Source organism: Tauraco erythrolophus, chromosome 4, assembly GCF_009769465.1.
Source record: "Tauraco erythrolophus isolate bTauEry1 chromosome 4, bTauEry1.pri, whole genome shotgun sequence".
NCBI classification, from domain to species: Eukaryota; Metazoa; Chordata; class Aves; order Musophagiformes; family Musophagidae; genus Tauraco; species Tauraco erythrolophus.
This window is the reverse complement of record NC_141468.1, coordinates 7,211,421-7,227,243: the sequence shown is the minus strand read 5'-3', so window position 1 is coordinate 7,227,243 and position 15,823 is coordinate 7,211,421.

Below are 15,823 nucleotides of genomic sequence, written 5' to 3'. Positions count from 1 at the left end.
TGCTGCAGAAAGCTAAACTGGAAAAGAGCAGCCCGAGTCTAAGACACATCCTGCAACAGCAGCTCCATCTACACCAAGCCCTGTGGCACTGAACAGCCACACACAAACACAAAAGAAAATATATATCATTTTTAGAAGGCAACATCATCTGTGAAAATCTTGTCTCCTCTGAAATTCACAGAAAACTCCCACTGACTTCAGATTTCACTCCATGACTTCCAAGATGATCTTCAGACGGAAAGGATAATTCTTCTAAGCAGGAACCAGCAAGAGGTGAGTACTCCTGCTGACATCCAACATATGGCAAACATTATTTCTCATCACACTTTCAAGCTGCAGCATCAATTTTTATCCAGGTGTCCCCAGCATAAACTGGACATGCCATGTTTGCTCAGTCCCTCAGTGACGTACTGTAGGCAACGACTAGACTCCTAGAATTATACTCTAAACTGTTTGTGAACGTTTGATAGACTACATTATGAGAAGTCATAGCTCCAGATTACAACAGATATCATGGACAAGACCCACATTTAAAGACTAACCAAATGAAGGTATTAGTCCAAGTTACCAAGAAACCAACTAATGGGCTAAAACTTTGAGGAAGAAGAAAGCATTTAGGAGTACTGCTTGGTTTCCTCCAACAGCAAAACCTTAGTATAACCAAGCCTAAGCTTCACAGTGGGCTGTCTGCATCCAGGACAGCAGGAACACTCAGACTGAGTGGTAATAAACATTAAAGCCACAAGTTCTAAATAACAACAAATAGCTCTGCTTCCAGCAAGCTTCTGTTATTCACTTTGAAGCTCAAGCTCAGATGTTTCACAAAGCTCCTGAACAAATGAATAAAGGCAGCGACTGCAACTGGTTAGGAGAGCCACCCACACAAGATCAAGTCAAGCATTACGGTTCTGCTTTTGTGCTGTGTAAGCCCTGGCTTCTTTGGAGATTTTACTAATTTCAGAAAAGCTCAGGAGCAGGTGTCATAGCCTGGGAGCCTGCAGAAAGGGGGTAGGGGAGGAAGATCTTCCCTTCTATCTTTTACATCAACACTTCAAGGGTACACATCAATAAGATCACAACCCATTCACATATATTATTTCTTCTCCTCTGACAAATTTATTGACAAATTCCCCTTCTAACCATGGCTAACGCAGAAGTCCCTTCACCCTTTTTATCTTCCCTCTATTAAGTGAAAGACTTTGTGGATTTAAGATAGAAATAGCCAAAAATCTAATGAATTTCAAGACCCCATTGCCTGTTTCAGTAGGATTGCCTGGGTAACAAGCAAGGGTTCAAAAATAAGGTAACCAGTCTCAGAGAGAGCAGGAACAGCAGGACGACAGGCGGCTGTTCCTCCTGACCTTCAGAGACACATTAAATATGAAAGTTGCTCACAACAGGATTTACTGCTTGGTCTATTCAATGCGTTGTAGCAGGAGGGTTTTTTTGCTTGGTTTAAGGGACATGTGCCTGCACTATTAGGGATTAAGAAAAAAAAAAAAGTCAGACCATAATACAGGAGTGCAGAAGTGTGACAGGAACAGTAATATTTGGAGAGAAGATCCCAGATACTAAACTAAAAAGACATTTTAGGGCAGCTGTGATTCCATCAGCCAGAACGATCACTTCTCTCTTATGCTAGAGCCGGCCTTCATGAGATATTTAAAACAACACAATTCACATATCATCCATGTTTGTCAGAGGGCAGGAGGAGGAGGAAATTGAAATATTCTGAAGTTAACATTGAATTTCACCTCCAAAGATTTAATTTTGCTTTGACAGAGGCACATAATTCAGAGAGAATGTTGCCATCAAAGATAAGGTGCAGCCTGTCCTTTTAAAAAGGGTATTTTTATAGTTTTGCTGACTAAGATTACTTCTCCACCGACGTTCAATGTTAGCATTTACAAGGGACTGTTTCTGTAGTAGCAGGAGATTGAAAAAATTGTTTATTAATAATCCTGTTTGAAGACTAGCTTAGTAGGCAAAAAGATCAATTCTGCAAAAATGGAAGACATTTAGAGGCTAAAAGTCAACCACCACATAAGCCAGAAGCCGAAAGCCAGCAAACAGACAGCATCATCCCATTTACTGCACGATGTATTTAAGGTAAGTAGAGTCGACAATTTTTAGAAAGTTATCATACATTTTTTAAAAGGGCACAACATCAGTGTCTCTCTCTCCGATTACTATATATGTACAATTTCTAGAACACTCTTTGCATAAAGCATTTTTTTAAGATACATTTCTAAGGCTGGACTGTACTCTGAGCATCACACACACTTTGCCTCTTCTCAATCAGCTATTTCTCAGCGATACAGCTGAAACAGAAGCACCAGCCAGCTAATTTCAAGGTTTGTTTAATCCGTCAGCTGCACACAGACACACACCAACGCACGCACTCAGCTCTGCGCACACCGCCAGTTGTCCTGCACTCCATGATGGTGCTTGAGTTTGGAGAGTTAAGCATCTGGAAAAAACATCTGAAAGTACTCCGAGGTCATTCGAAGTGTTACTGTGGGACAGGTTTTATAAAAATCATAGGATGGTTTGGGTTGGAAAGGACCTCAAAGATCATCTAGTTCCAACCCCCCTGCCATGGGCAGGGACACCCTCCACTACACCAGGTTGCCCAAAAAATGATGGTACAGGGGCACACTAGAGACCTGCACCTCTATTAGTCTCCGACAGCCAGGAGCACGCACTGAGGGAAGAGTACATAAAACAAGGAATCTGCATCCCTGCTTGCTTTCACATTCTGGTCAGGAGACCACAGGGCCTCCCAAAACAGGTCAGGCATTTGTGTCTAATAACCTGATGAATTTTTCCTTATATTAAGTGCTCCTGCAACATACCTTTGAACCTGCTGTACAAGATCACAGCTAAACAAAATCAACGGGCCCAGGACATGTCTGCAATGAGCCACTGTTGTTACAGACTCCTCAAAACTAACTGATCCAGCACGGTGGACATAGCTCCTCCTAATGAACAGGGCTATCCAGCAACTGAGTAATTCTTACCTCCTTCAGTGTATGAAATACAGAGCAAGTTCTTGAGCTTTAGAGGCAACCCATGTCCTCCTCTTGGGAGATATAGCAAGACTTCAGCTTTCTGGTAGAGGAACAGACTAAGTGACATTACTGCCTACTAAGGACAAGCCTCCCAGGCAAGCTGACTAACTCTAGAACAAGGGATGGCTGATTTGTTGCTTTGAACACATAAAAACCCCGGAATCAGACAGTAAATTTGTAAGCTGCTCTTACAGAAAGAGTCAAAACAAGACTGAAGTAACAATCAACCACACAATGTTTAGGAACCAAAGTAACCCCAAACTCACCAACACTTAAACTCTGACTTTTCTTCTCCACAGCCTAAGTGCAGATGCTTATGATAATGCAGTAATGCATTTTAAGATGATGCACAGACCTTACCTGCTCACGAAAAATCCTGTCTGTCCAAAACAGTCATGGCTATTTAGCATCCAGTAACCAGGAAAAGTTCCTGCCTTTGTTTAGAGAGGGACTGTCATCACAGTACAGCCAGTCAGAAAGAAATGCTGATCGTTTTAAAAAAAAGAACAAAAAAATACACCCCACCCTCCCCAGTCTATGACAGCATGAGCGATTTACAGAACGGGTGACGAGTAAGTTTCAATAATTTTCAGCAAAGTGGGAACGTGGGGTACTCTCATGGTACCACGGCAGCACAGGACAGACGTGCAACTACAACCGAAGTAATTAGAGTGCTAACAACCATGCGAGGCTCCCAGAATTCAAAGGAATTTAATGCAGGTAACCTCAATATTTTGTTTTAAACTTTCTGGTTTCTGTGGTGCATTTGTGACAATTCAAACTTTCCTTTACAGGCTGGAGAGCTACAAAATCCGTTAGTTTTAAAACTAAAAACAAAGATTCTCTCAGTCCTCTAAATCTGGAAACTGGAGCCTCAAGAAACACACTGGATGTCATTCATACAACTCACACTAGAATTTGCGAGAGCTGCCAACAGTGAAATAATTAATCCTGTGTACATAAGTTTTTAAAAGAACTAGATGGGCAAGGCACCAATTCAGTAAAACATAAATCCAGCTGACTTCACTAGGATATTTCATCACACGCTTAAACGGTTTGGTGAATCGGATCTCAAATTAAACGTACCAACCACTTAAAAAGAAAGGAAACAATCACAAACCAGCAGTTCAATTACCACACTAAATTCTCCAAATCATGCTTTGCTCGGAAACAAGGCTTACGGTCATACCTTTGACCACGTTAATCCAAGCCTCAAGATACCAGAAAAAGAAGGTTCAGTACTGCATTTCATTCTTGACTGGTCTTTCTGGATTTTCAAGAAGAGCCTTTTCCTTTTTTTGAAACCTTGTAAATTAGAAACTTTGTTACCTACTGAAGACAAGACAAGAGACCTTTTGCAAAAGCCTAGATCATCATTACCTCATCATGCTCTCCACAGTGTTTGGGAAATGCTGCTTCTTTTAAAACAAGACAGTGGAATACCAATGCAGGATTCGATGATGCTAAGCACACTGCTCCATCCTCGAGACAGAATTTATCTGGGGAAAAACATACCTGTGAAGCATGTTCTCGTGCGTCTTTGCCTTGTCCCTTGCAAGTAAACTCGGTTCCCAGTTCACTACCTCACAACAGCTTCACCTGAACCCTGTTGCCTAAAGCGAAGGCCAGCGGCAAAGGTTCATAGACAACACTGAGGATTAAACCACCAGACAAAGATCCCTGAAGTGTTCACATTTCCCACGCATTTCCAGAGACAGAATCCCTCCCTGCCCCAACTAAAAATAGAACTGCAGGCAGTGACAAGTAGTTACTTTTCTTTAGATTAAGGTCTTACCCAAGGATAACAATAAGGCTCTCAGTGGTACTCTCCAGTTGAGATTTGATGACCAGTATTCGCTCAGCAGGAAAACTACATGTGATACCCAGAGCTGTCCAGTCCAGTATTCCACAGGGCTTTAAAGACATCCAGGTAATGGCTGAGGTCTCCTCTGATGTCAAATGTCCTTATGGAAATTTAAACCAGGGAAGTGTCCAATTCTTTTAAAATTACTCTTTTTACATCTCCCCTGTTAACATCAGGGTGGTGCTTATTTATGACAGCCAACACTTTGGAAACATGAAATGTACATAAACAATTTCAGACACAGGCTCCTCTGTAATTAGTCAACTTCTGTCTTGTTACAGGTGTAGTATCACTGGGGTTTAGGGTTTCATTATGTAACTACTGCTACAGTCATAGCAAAGGTGAACCAAATCCTGTTTTACAAAGTATTTAAGACGACAAGATAATTTTCAGCCCCAGTACAGCTGTGGCACAGTCTTAGAGCTGGATCTTAGGTTGCTTTCCTACATTTCTTTTTGTGACTGCTGTGCTGGTATAGGGAGGAGGGCTGAAGACATCTGAAGCACAAAGCAGAAGCGTTTACTTTAAAAAGCAGCTAATTTAATGCATGTTTCATTCCTATGTAAGTACATAAAGGTCTGCCTGCCCAAGGCAAACAAAGCTGCAAACAGCAACAGCCAAACAACACAGTAAAGTCTTGCCCTAGACTCTCCTCGGTACAGCAATAATCAATACACACCCCATTGGAAAGGATATCTTTAAGCAGTTAGTTACACTGGAAATTAAAATTCCTTGCTTTTATTTTTTTAATTAAAAAAAAAAACAACGAGGAGAGAGGACTTGGAAACTGTATTTGACACAGCCTGGCTGGCCAGCTTTGAAAGCCACATTCATATGCTCATTTATTTTCATGCTCCAGTATTTTAGAAGGTCAGTCAGCCTGAGTCCTGTCAACTGCTCAGGAGTTAAGTTGTGCCAGTTACTATACCCAACCAGCAAGCCCCTCTGCCAACATTCTTGGTTAATATTTCTCTTGGAGGCATGCAGAGAAAAAGCAGCTATGACCAACAGGAGAAGAGTTTTACTATCAACAAAATAGAAATGTATTATAGAATCTCCCAACAGAGAGATGCAATACACAATCTCCCTGTTCCTTTCTAATGTCAGGCACTACTTGTACTTCTAGTCATAAGACTTCATTTTACTCATTTACTCTCCATTGTAAAAACCCCAAACAATGGAGCTTAATAATGCCTTAATAAGAAAGGCACAGCTGGAAAAATCTATTCAGTTTCTAAGAAATAACTGGTATCTTCATTTCTTAAAGACCTGAGTGACCGACTTTTTTTTTTTTTTCTTTTTCTTTTACTGTTCAAACACCAGCTCCCCCCTTATACAGCAGTAGTTACTGCAAAGGAAGGGGAAAAGCCACAATCGTTATTCTTCATAGGAGTACCTGTACAAGGAAGTCCCTCTGCAATGCTGTATTAGTCAAGGATCTGTAGAAAAGTCTTAAAATAATACTTTTTTACTAGCCTAAGCCAGAAATTGCAAAAACTCTTAAGACTTACGCTTTAGGGTTGGAAAGGAAGTCTTTCCTGCTGTGTCCTTCATAAAAAGGAAGGGGAAAGGAAATAATTGTTACTTACACTTTTGATACTTTGTTATAGTCTAAAATCCTTGCAAAATTTTTAGAAGGACAGACAACTTCCTCTAAATTTTTCTCTTATTTCATTTGCATGCTTGTCACTGCAGGAATCATCTCTTGCTACGCCCATGCACAGGATCAAGCACAGCAGAGCTCCACTTTTAGCTATCTCCTCTCAGCGTCACGCTAAAACAAAAACTATTCAGGAAACATACCCTTGAGATCCTGGATTACTGAAAATCCCCCGAGCGTTTTTTAAGGCTGTGGTTCCTCTTGCACATACTAAACCTCACCAAAACTACCCAAGATTACAATCTTCAGAAGCACCAGCCATCTCATGCTTACCATCTCCAGATGAAAGAGGCAGCTGACAGAGGGTAAGGGAAATAAATATTTTGAACCAGAATTTGCTACTGTTTAAGCCAACAGTTTTTCCAATGGTAACATTAAATTGCAGGCAGCCACAAAACAACGAGGAGGAGCAAGGCAGCTCCCTCCCATCACCCTTAGCCAGTCAGTAGCACCATACATCCAAAGTTTAACAATGCACAGGTACAAAACCTTTCCTTAACTCTTTTCTTTTTGCTTTTAAGTTGCCAGTTAGCACACAGATTGTTTGTAGAGAGGACATGACAAGGAACAAGAAAACCACGGGAAAAAAAAAAGAAAAACAATCCTTAAGACAGCTCCATACTGGGAAACTAAGCTTCGCGTACAGCAAGGCAGCAGTTAGCTCACAGTTTTCCTCCTCCGTACACAGAACTAAACCGAGCCCGAAGCACCTCTCCGGGGCTGTGCCGGTGTCCCTCTCCCCGCCGACAGCGCTGCGGGCACCGGGCAGAGCCGGGCACCGGGAGAGCCGCGGGGCCAGAGCCCGCGGAGCGACACGGAGCAGCCGCCGTCCCGACTGCTGCTCCTGGAACCGCAGCAACCGGCGGGGGGGGGGGGGCGGGAAATAAATTAACCATCCATTAGTGAGCAATAAGCCCAATCCTGAACCGCTCCTATCGAGCGCTGACGAACGCGCGGAGCGCTCCGCCGCCTCTCGCCGAAGGGGCCGCGGAGGAAGAGACCGAGCCAGGGGCAGGCGGAGCGGCGGGAACTCACCGCCTCACGCCGGCGGCTCCCCTCGCCGCCGGTCCCCGCTCCGGGGAGCCGAGGAGTGGAGCTGGGGACGCGGGGAGCGAAGCTCCCCTCAGGCGGAGCACCGCGCGGCGTGAGAGGAGCTCCCTGAGGCGCGGCTGCACTCACCGGCTGCGGGGAGCGGCCCGCGCCTCTCCCGACGGAGGCGGCGGAGGTCAGGACGAGGAAGGAACGAGCTCGGCGGACGGACGGCAACAAGCAGGCGGCCAGAGCAGCACCACCAAGCAGACGCGGGCTCCGCGGAGCAGCCAGCACCGAACTCATGCGCACTGCGCCCGGCCACCACCCACGGCGGGCGGTTAAAGCGACAGGCGGGGCCGGGGCAGCTCGTCCCGTGTAGGGAGCGACACCCAGCACAGCCCCGCCTAGCTCGGGCGGGACGGGACGGGACGGGACGGCCGCCTTTGTCCCCGGCCCTCTGGGCAGGGCATAAACCGGCCCGCCTCCCGCCCAGGCGGCCGAGGGCGGGAGATTGTGGTGCGCCCCGGTGTGAGGGGCTTTGTCGAGAGCCCCTGAGGTAAAACGCTGCCCAGCGCCGGCGCCTCAGGGCGGCGGGGACGGCCCTGAACGTGAAGGGTAAATTGTGCTGGATCTGGTGTCTGTGGGGCTCGTCCCTCCCCGGAGCTGCCGGGGAGCGCTGAGGGTAAAAGAGGAGAAAATAAAGGGTCGAAAATGCCTGCGCCCTCCCTGAGCCTCCTTCTAGAGTGAGGGAGAGAAAGGGGTTTGTGTGCCTCGTTGATCTGTGCCGCCCGTCTTTTTAACAGCTCAATAACAAATATCGCCTGTTTGTACTCTTATTTATTGCTAATATATCATCATGCTTGCTGGTATTTATCATGTAATCGTGTCCCCTCTCTCCTCTATTGTGCAAGGCCACAGCAGCCATCAAATTGACGATTTGGCTTATAGTACACTGTGAAAATTGCACCACACTCCGAGAAATCATTATTTCTCACCCGTGCAGTGGTGGCAGAAGTACTTTTGGAGCAGGAAGTACCTCAAAGTATGATGATGTGGATGTTTCAAAAAGACGGGACCCTGCCTGGAATAGATGGTGTAACACAACTGGGAAGGGAGAGCTGGGAAATGGTAAGAACATCCCCAATCTGGAGCTTTCCAATCTGAGTGGCCTCCAGAGCTGCAGGAGTGGTGTCCAGGAGGAGAGCAAATGGTTGAGATCCCAAAAAGAGATTTACCTTTTTTAATTTTTGGTTGTTTAAAAGCTGGTGTCTAATCTAAGCTGTTTGGTCATTCTACAGTCAAGAGAGAGTGGGTATCTCCACCAGCTTAAGACAGGTTGGACAAATCACGCTGTGCAGAAACATGTCTCCAGTGGTTGTAGAGTGGTGAAACTTGACCAGAGTCCTACATGTCTCTCTGGACTGGAGGCCTAGTTTATAGCTTGCTGACGGAAGGCTAGATGAATCCCACCTCTATTTTTTATTCTTGGCTCTGCCAACAACTTGGTACAGGATCATATGGCTATCTCATGTAACATCTGTTACACAACAGTACAGGAGAGGAAAGTGCCTTATTTCATCAAGGAGTAAAGTGGGAGTGATATCTACTACATATAGCACGTAGACCCTTTGGGAAACATATCTAATGCAAGAATATCCTTAAAGAAAGACATGTACTTTACTAATTTCCAGTGTAGGAAGATCAATCCACAGATGCAGAGTGCTTTGAGATTCATCAAAATCTAAAAAAAAAAAAAAAGTTAGGTAACTTCGATGTATTATTCTTACAGCATTATGTGTAAGTTTATGCTAACTCACCCTACCTGAGCTAAAATTCTCCTTGCTAGGTAAGGCATCACTTTGAGGAAGACCTTTCAGTTCCAGGGCTTTGTCAGCTCCACAGTGTTATTTTCTTTCTTTCTCAATTTACTCTCAGCACCTTGTAATAGCAGGTCTCGTCTTACCTTAAAAATGTGTTCTGTTGACATTTTTCTACCTCAGGTGTGTCTGAGAGAGTTTTTTGTCCTTTTGATCATCATTTGTATGTGTTTTCTTCTTTCCTCGTTCTTCAACATTATTGACTTACAATCCCAGCGCCGACTTTATTCTAGGAGAGCAACTGTGTGTTGACACATTCTGTCCTGAAGGTGGGGAAATTTATGGTGCCCAGTTCCAAGAACACAGCCCTTTACTGTGTATTGTAGAGAACTTCCCTCCTCTGCACTGTGAGAACTTGTTATACCAGTTTAAAACTATGTCAGGCATGCATCTCCTTCCTCTAACATCAATCATTAATTAACATGTGATACTGACATTTCTGGATGCTACTTTATAAAGCAAAACAGTATTTTATGTGTGTTTCTAACTTCTATCACACTCCAACATCGACATCACAACGTACTCAACTGTCAGTCCCAGTACAGCCCTGTGTATGGGAAGCCCATTCTGCAGACCCTCTGGAAATGCTGCCCAAACCAGAGCCACTAGAACAAGCCCGTGTTTGCAAAACTGCTCTTGGCAATCTGACTCCTTTTCCGTGTGTTACAGGCCAAAATTCAAGTTTCTTCTCACAGAATGTGCTTGTTCTATTTATTACTGGAAATAGCTGGGACTAGACACATTGAACGGTGTCATAGAGGACCTTATTCACCTGTTTTGGACTTTCTTCACAAATAGTTTTCATTTTACATCTTTCCCTCCCCGACTCCCCCCTGCATGTGGCCTGGATTTGTTAAGCAATTGGTAGAGCTGAGCAGTCAGAAAGAAAATGTAGAATGATGGAAAGATATCTGTTATTTATTTGAATTTCAGTAGGCTTAGAAAGCTCCACAGTTAAAATTCAGAGCCCCCGGGTGCGAGGCAGTGTATATAAAGTAAAAAAAGCCCTCTTTTAGAAAGCTGGTAATTTGCATTTTCAACATAAGGCAACAGGTAGACAACATAGGGAATAAATGTGCACTGAGATATGAGATAACCATGAAAGAAACAGGGTTTAGCTAAAGTGAGTTACGTTTATGGTCATTCTGGTTGACTTACTTTGTGACAAACACGGTATTGTGATTTGGTATTTGTCTAAGAGTGGCCATCGGAAACTTGAAGACAAGACCATGGCTTATTGTGCGAAGTATTGGACAAATACCAAGTAGCGTACATCTTGTTTACAGTCAGTAATCCCACACAAGGTATGCTTCATGACTCATTTGTACAACTTCTCCTCACGTTTGACCACGTCCTTTTTTTGGCAAGGCACTTGCAGCCGGAGCCAAGGGAAGGCTTTGGTGTCACAGCACGCCGTACTTCTCAGTGCTTAGCTGGCAGAATGACTTTCCAAACAGCGAGATAAACTTACAGTAATCAAAACTTTGGGATTTGTCTGTGACTCAGCAGCAGGCTGACATCCCAGCCCACCTGTCACTGCTGCCTCTCTCGTGCCAATTCAGTGGCTTTTGTGGTGCTGTCAGTCAGGTCTCTGTAGTGATCTAGATTAAGACAAACTGGCAAGATACAGATTGGATGGGTGGTCTGCAAGATGACTAAGAAATTGGCTCGCAGGCCACACTCAAAGGGTGGTCATCAATGGTCTTTACTCAGGCTGGCAGTCTGCCACAAGTCGGGTCTTCCAGGGATGGATACTGGGCCCCACGCTGTTCAACACTGATGGGATTGAAAGCACCCTCACCAAGTTTGCTGATGACACTTAACTGAGTGGTGAGGTGAACACGTCAGAAAGGAGAGCCATCTTACAGAGACAGCTGGACAGGCTGGAAAAGTGGGCTAGCAAGAACTGTGTGAAGTTTAACAAACACAAGTGCAAAGTCCTGCATCTGGGACAACAGAAACCAAGAGCCCAAGAACTAATTTCCTCCAACCAGCCTTCATAGTCTTCCTTTTGTCTTCTGGATCCCCAGATTCACCCCTGCCCCCTTCATATACTCTGAAATAAACTTGTATTTTTCAATTGTTGTGGGTATTTATGGTTTGGCTCTTTTGTCTTTTTTTTTTTTTTTACTTTTTAAAAAAAAAATCTGATTTGATTCCTGTTAGAACTGAAAGTTAATTCTTTTAATGGTCTTCCATTGGCCCATGATATGAGTCTGGATGATCTTAATTACAGTTCCCAAGGACAGGGTGTCCTGTCAGACAGTGAGCTGTATTTTGCATTTGAGCGATATTTTCTGTATCAGTAGAACTGGATTTATGGAGAAGGAGAGCAGCATGGAGCGATTCTTTATACGTCGTGTCTGCGCAAAGGCCTTGCCGTTGTCATCCAGGATGTTCTGTAACTGTTTTGCAAAGGGACTCTGGTAGGGCTGTGGGCTCCCTCCAGGGTCAGCTTCAAGTCAGTGGAACAAATCCTGGTAATTTCATTAGGAGCTGAGTCAGGCCTTTACTAGTTCAGGAAAGGGGGTTAGACCTCAGTAGCAGAATGTGGATGGACTTTAGACATTTCAGTTTCATCTGCAATCCAAACAATCTCTGTTCATCAGCCATCTAAACCTGTGTCTGCCTTATCTCTGGAGGTGCCTCTCAGTTTGACCTGGAAGTTCACTGGGTGCACATTCTGTGTGAGATGAACAGAAGCTTTCAGCACAAACTTAACCTTGTTCAACACCATGGCTTACGCATTTTCCATCCTCCGTGTCACTCAGGCTCAGTGTCCACCACGTGCTTGGGGGAGACTTGGAATCACAGGATCATAGAATGGTCAGGGTTGGAAGGGACCTCAAAGATCATCTAGTTCCAACCTCTCTGCCATGGGCAGGGACACCCTCCACTACACCAGGTTGCCCGAAGCCTCACCCAACCTGGCCTTGAACACTTCCAGGGATGGGGCAGCCACAACTTCTCTGGGCAACTTGTTCACCTCAGTGATATTTACTTATGAACCGAGTTTCTATGTGCTGTACCTTCGTAGAAACTGGGCTGATGGAGAACCTTCACGGGTCAGAACGTGAAAGCAGAGAGAAAAGCTTCTAATCAACGTGTTACAGCGAGAAGATGAAAGGAGGAGAGAGGGATGGAAATCCTCACCTCCAGACCTTCGAGGACAAATGTATTTTGCATTGCCATCGATGGATAAAAAAATTCCCCCATCCTGGCAATCCTCTAATCCCACAGGAGAAGGCTATTAGAGGATAATCCTAGCCTAAATTGCAACCCTGTGCTTGAGCATTGGTTCTCCTAATGCTGTAGGATACAATTACAGAACAAGGCCTGGAAACCACAGCCTTTGTTCTGCCTTATTGCTTAATTGTTTAATGAAGTATTCACTTCATCTAAGTGAGTGCTTTGTAATTTTGTACTTGCATGCAGCTGCCAGTGGCAACAAGCAAAGAACTGGCTTTTTTACAGAATAATTTGTTCTTCTGGTGAAAGAAGGTACCATTAAACATATCAGGCTCTGATAGTAAAAGATCTCCCCTTAAAAGGCAGGACTGAAAGCACATTTGTTACTGATTTTTATTTCCCCTTTTCCTCTTGATGCTGTGCAACGACAGATGGAAGAGGCAGTGTGACAATTAGTACCAGATCTTGCACTAACAGCTCAGTTTATAAAGTCAGGACTCTGCTATCGTGTGCACCTCTAAAACTGGAATGGGAGAGGCATTCCCGACTAAAAAAAAAGGTGTATCAAAAAAGACTCATATCAAGATGAGAGCAATATTCAGGCCCTTAAATAAGTGCAAAATAACATTAAAAAAGTTTATATAAAAATCTTCTGTGTGTTTCAAGAGGAAAACAGTGACTCTGTTCTACTCTTGAAAATATTCCTGCGCTTGGGACAATGTGTCACACTCCAGCTCCCAAGGAATTCCCTGGTGAAGAAGGTCAAGTGTTCAGAGACATCAGTTCCCTACCAGCCACTGGAGCTCTGCACCTCCCAGCATTTTGGCTGTTTTGATCTTTTTAAGCGTTTATTTCTCTTTATAACTCTAGAAGGAATTTAGGCAATTAGTTCTGGGCTTGGATATCATTTTTGGCTGTGGGCCTAAGCTCCAGACACTGGATATCAGGAGATTAGCACTAGGCTGGTGAGAGAATATGACCCTGGGAAACAGGAGAAAATTATTTGAATGCTGGAGGCTTTTTTGAGTTCCAGCTGTGCAGGGTCTCTTGCAAACGCTGAAGACCAAAGTAACATTGTCAGTCTTTAATACCGAGTTTTTCTTCAACAGCTCCAGAAGTGTTTGTGAACAACACAGGGCACCTGAATGCGTATGGTAGATACAGCCTGTGTGGTTAATGCATTGTCCTTAGCCCAGAGAAGTGACAAAGGGATGACTTGTAACTGCTGTGTTCCGTGCAAAACGAAGTACAGCGCAAACCTTTTGTTGGTCGGGATGCTTTGTAACTTGTTTTCGTGAAACTACCATTTTCAACATCATTTAACAAATCGTTATAGGCCTTTTAATAAATTACAGTCATTAGCCTTGCCTAGAGTGACTTGAGGGCAGGACTCGAATTCAGGCAGAAAAGAGGCTGTCCTCTAGGCCTAAATGTTCAAGATCACTAGAGTGTCAGCGCCAACATCAACTCCAGGACCAAGAGGAACAAAACTGGCTCTCAGCCGTCTTTTGTACCTTCACAATCATAGAATCATAGAATGGTTAGGGTTGGAAGGGACCTCAAAGATCATCTAGTTCCAACTCCCCTGCCATGGGCAGGGAAACCCTCCACTACACCAGGATGCCCAAAGCCTCATCCAACCTGGCCTTGAACACTTCCAGGGATGGGGCATCTACAACTTCTCTGGGCAACCTGTTCAATGCTTCACCACCCTCAGCGTGAAAAATTTCTTCCTTATATCCAATCTAAATCTGCCCTCTTTCAGTTTAAAGCCATTGCCCCTTGTCCTATCACTACACGCCCTTGTAAAAAGTCCCTCTCCAGCTTTCCTGTAGGCCCCTTTAGTACTGGAAGGCTGCAATAAGATCACCCCAAAGCCTTCTCTTCTCCAGGCTGAACAGCCCCAACTCTCTCAGCCTGTCTTCATAGCAGAGGTGTTCCAGCCGTCAGATCATCTTTGTGGCCCTCCTCTGGACCCGCTCCAGCAGCTCCATGTCGATGGGTTCCTGCCTGTGCCAGTGTACAGACCTTTCTCAGGCTGCTTTTATCTGTGCTCGCTCCACGCTGCCTCTGTTATCTGTTCTTGCAGTTGGAACACCTAAAGCGTGGGAAGAGTCGGGTTCCTTTGCCTTTAAGGATAGACCTGCCAGCTTTTCTGTAGGGAGCTTCCTGCAAAAGGATTGACACAGAGGCAGGGATCTGACTCATGGCTGCTGCAGACACCTCCAGGAAGATCCATCATGGAATAGCCACGGGGCAGTCGTGAATCAGTCCTCAGCAGTCTCATTAGCACCTGATTTCTTAGTGGTATCCCAGGTATACTTATGTCACCAGCTATTTCTGTATCCTCTATGCAACCACCACCTTAACAGGAACTCTCTGCCCACATAAAAGAATGGGGTTTTTTCTCATCTATACGGGAATGCTTACATAAACTTTCATTTAAACCCTTTAAGATGTAAGTTTTTAATTAAGAACAAAAAAAACCCAACTTTGCTTAAAACTGATGCTCAGTACTTTTTTCCTTTTTTGAAGAAAAGATTTCAAAAAAGGTTGCGAAAATATTTTTTTTCAGCACTTTTTGGGCTTAAAATACTGTCTTACCAGGTCTGCTGTTACAGCTGCTTATCACTCCGAGGTGACATACGCTTTTTGTTTCAAAGTTTCAGTTGCCTTCAGTGTTATTACTGGTGGTGGCTCAATGTCTGTGGTCACAGATGGCCATAGTCTGAAATGGCTTCTGCGTGAACCAGCTTCAGCCTCCACACTGAGTCAGATCAACAGTGGCAGGGAGGAAAATGAAACAGAGGGCATGGATCACCTCTGTCTCAGCTGGGTAGGAGCACAATGGGACAACAGGGCTGAAGGTTGTCTACTAGAAAAGGCACTGAGTCATGACTGACAGGGATGACTGGTCTGAGTGGAGCCTTCCTAGCAAAAACTGGTGAAGCAGTTAAATGACATCTTCCTTTCAATCTGCTGGTGAGAGTTGTCCAGAAGTTGCTGGGCACAAAGCTGGCATAACCTCTACCCCATTACCATGGGCTCCTGGAGGTTCAGCCCAGGCTGGATCCCGCTCGCCACCTTGCACGCTTATCGGTTGCTTGTTGACTTAGCTGGGTTCACTGCG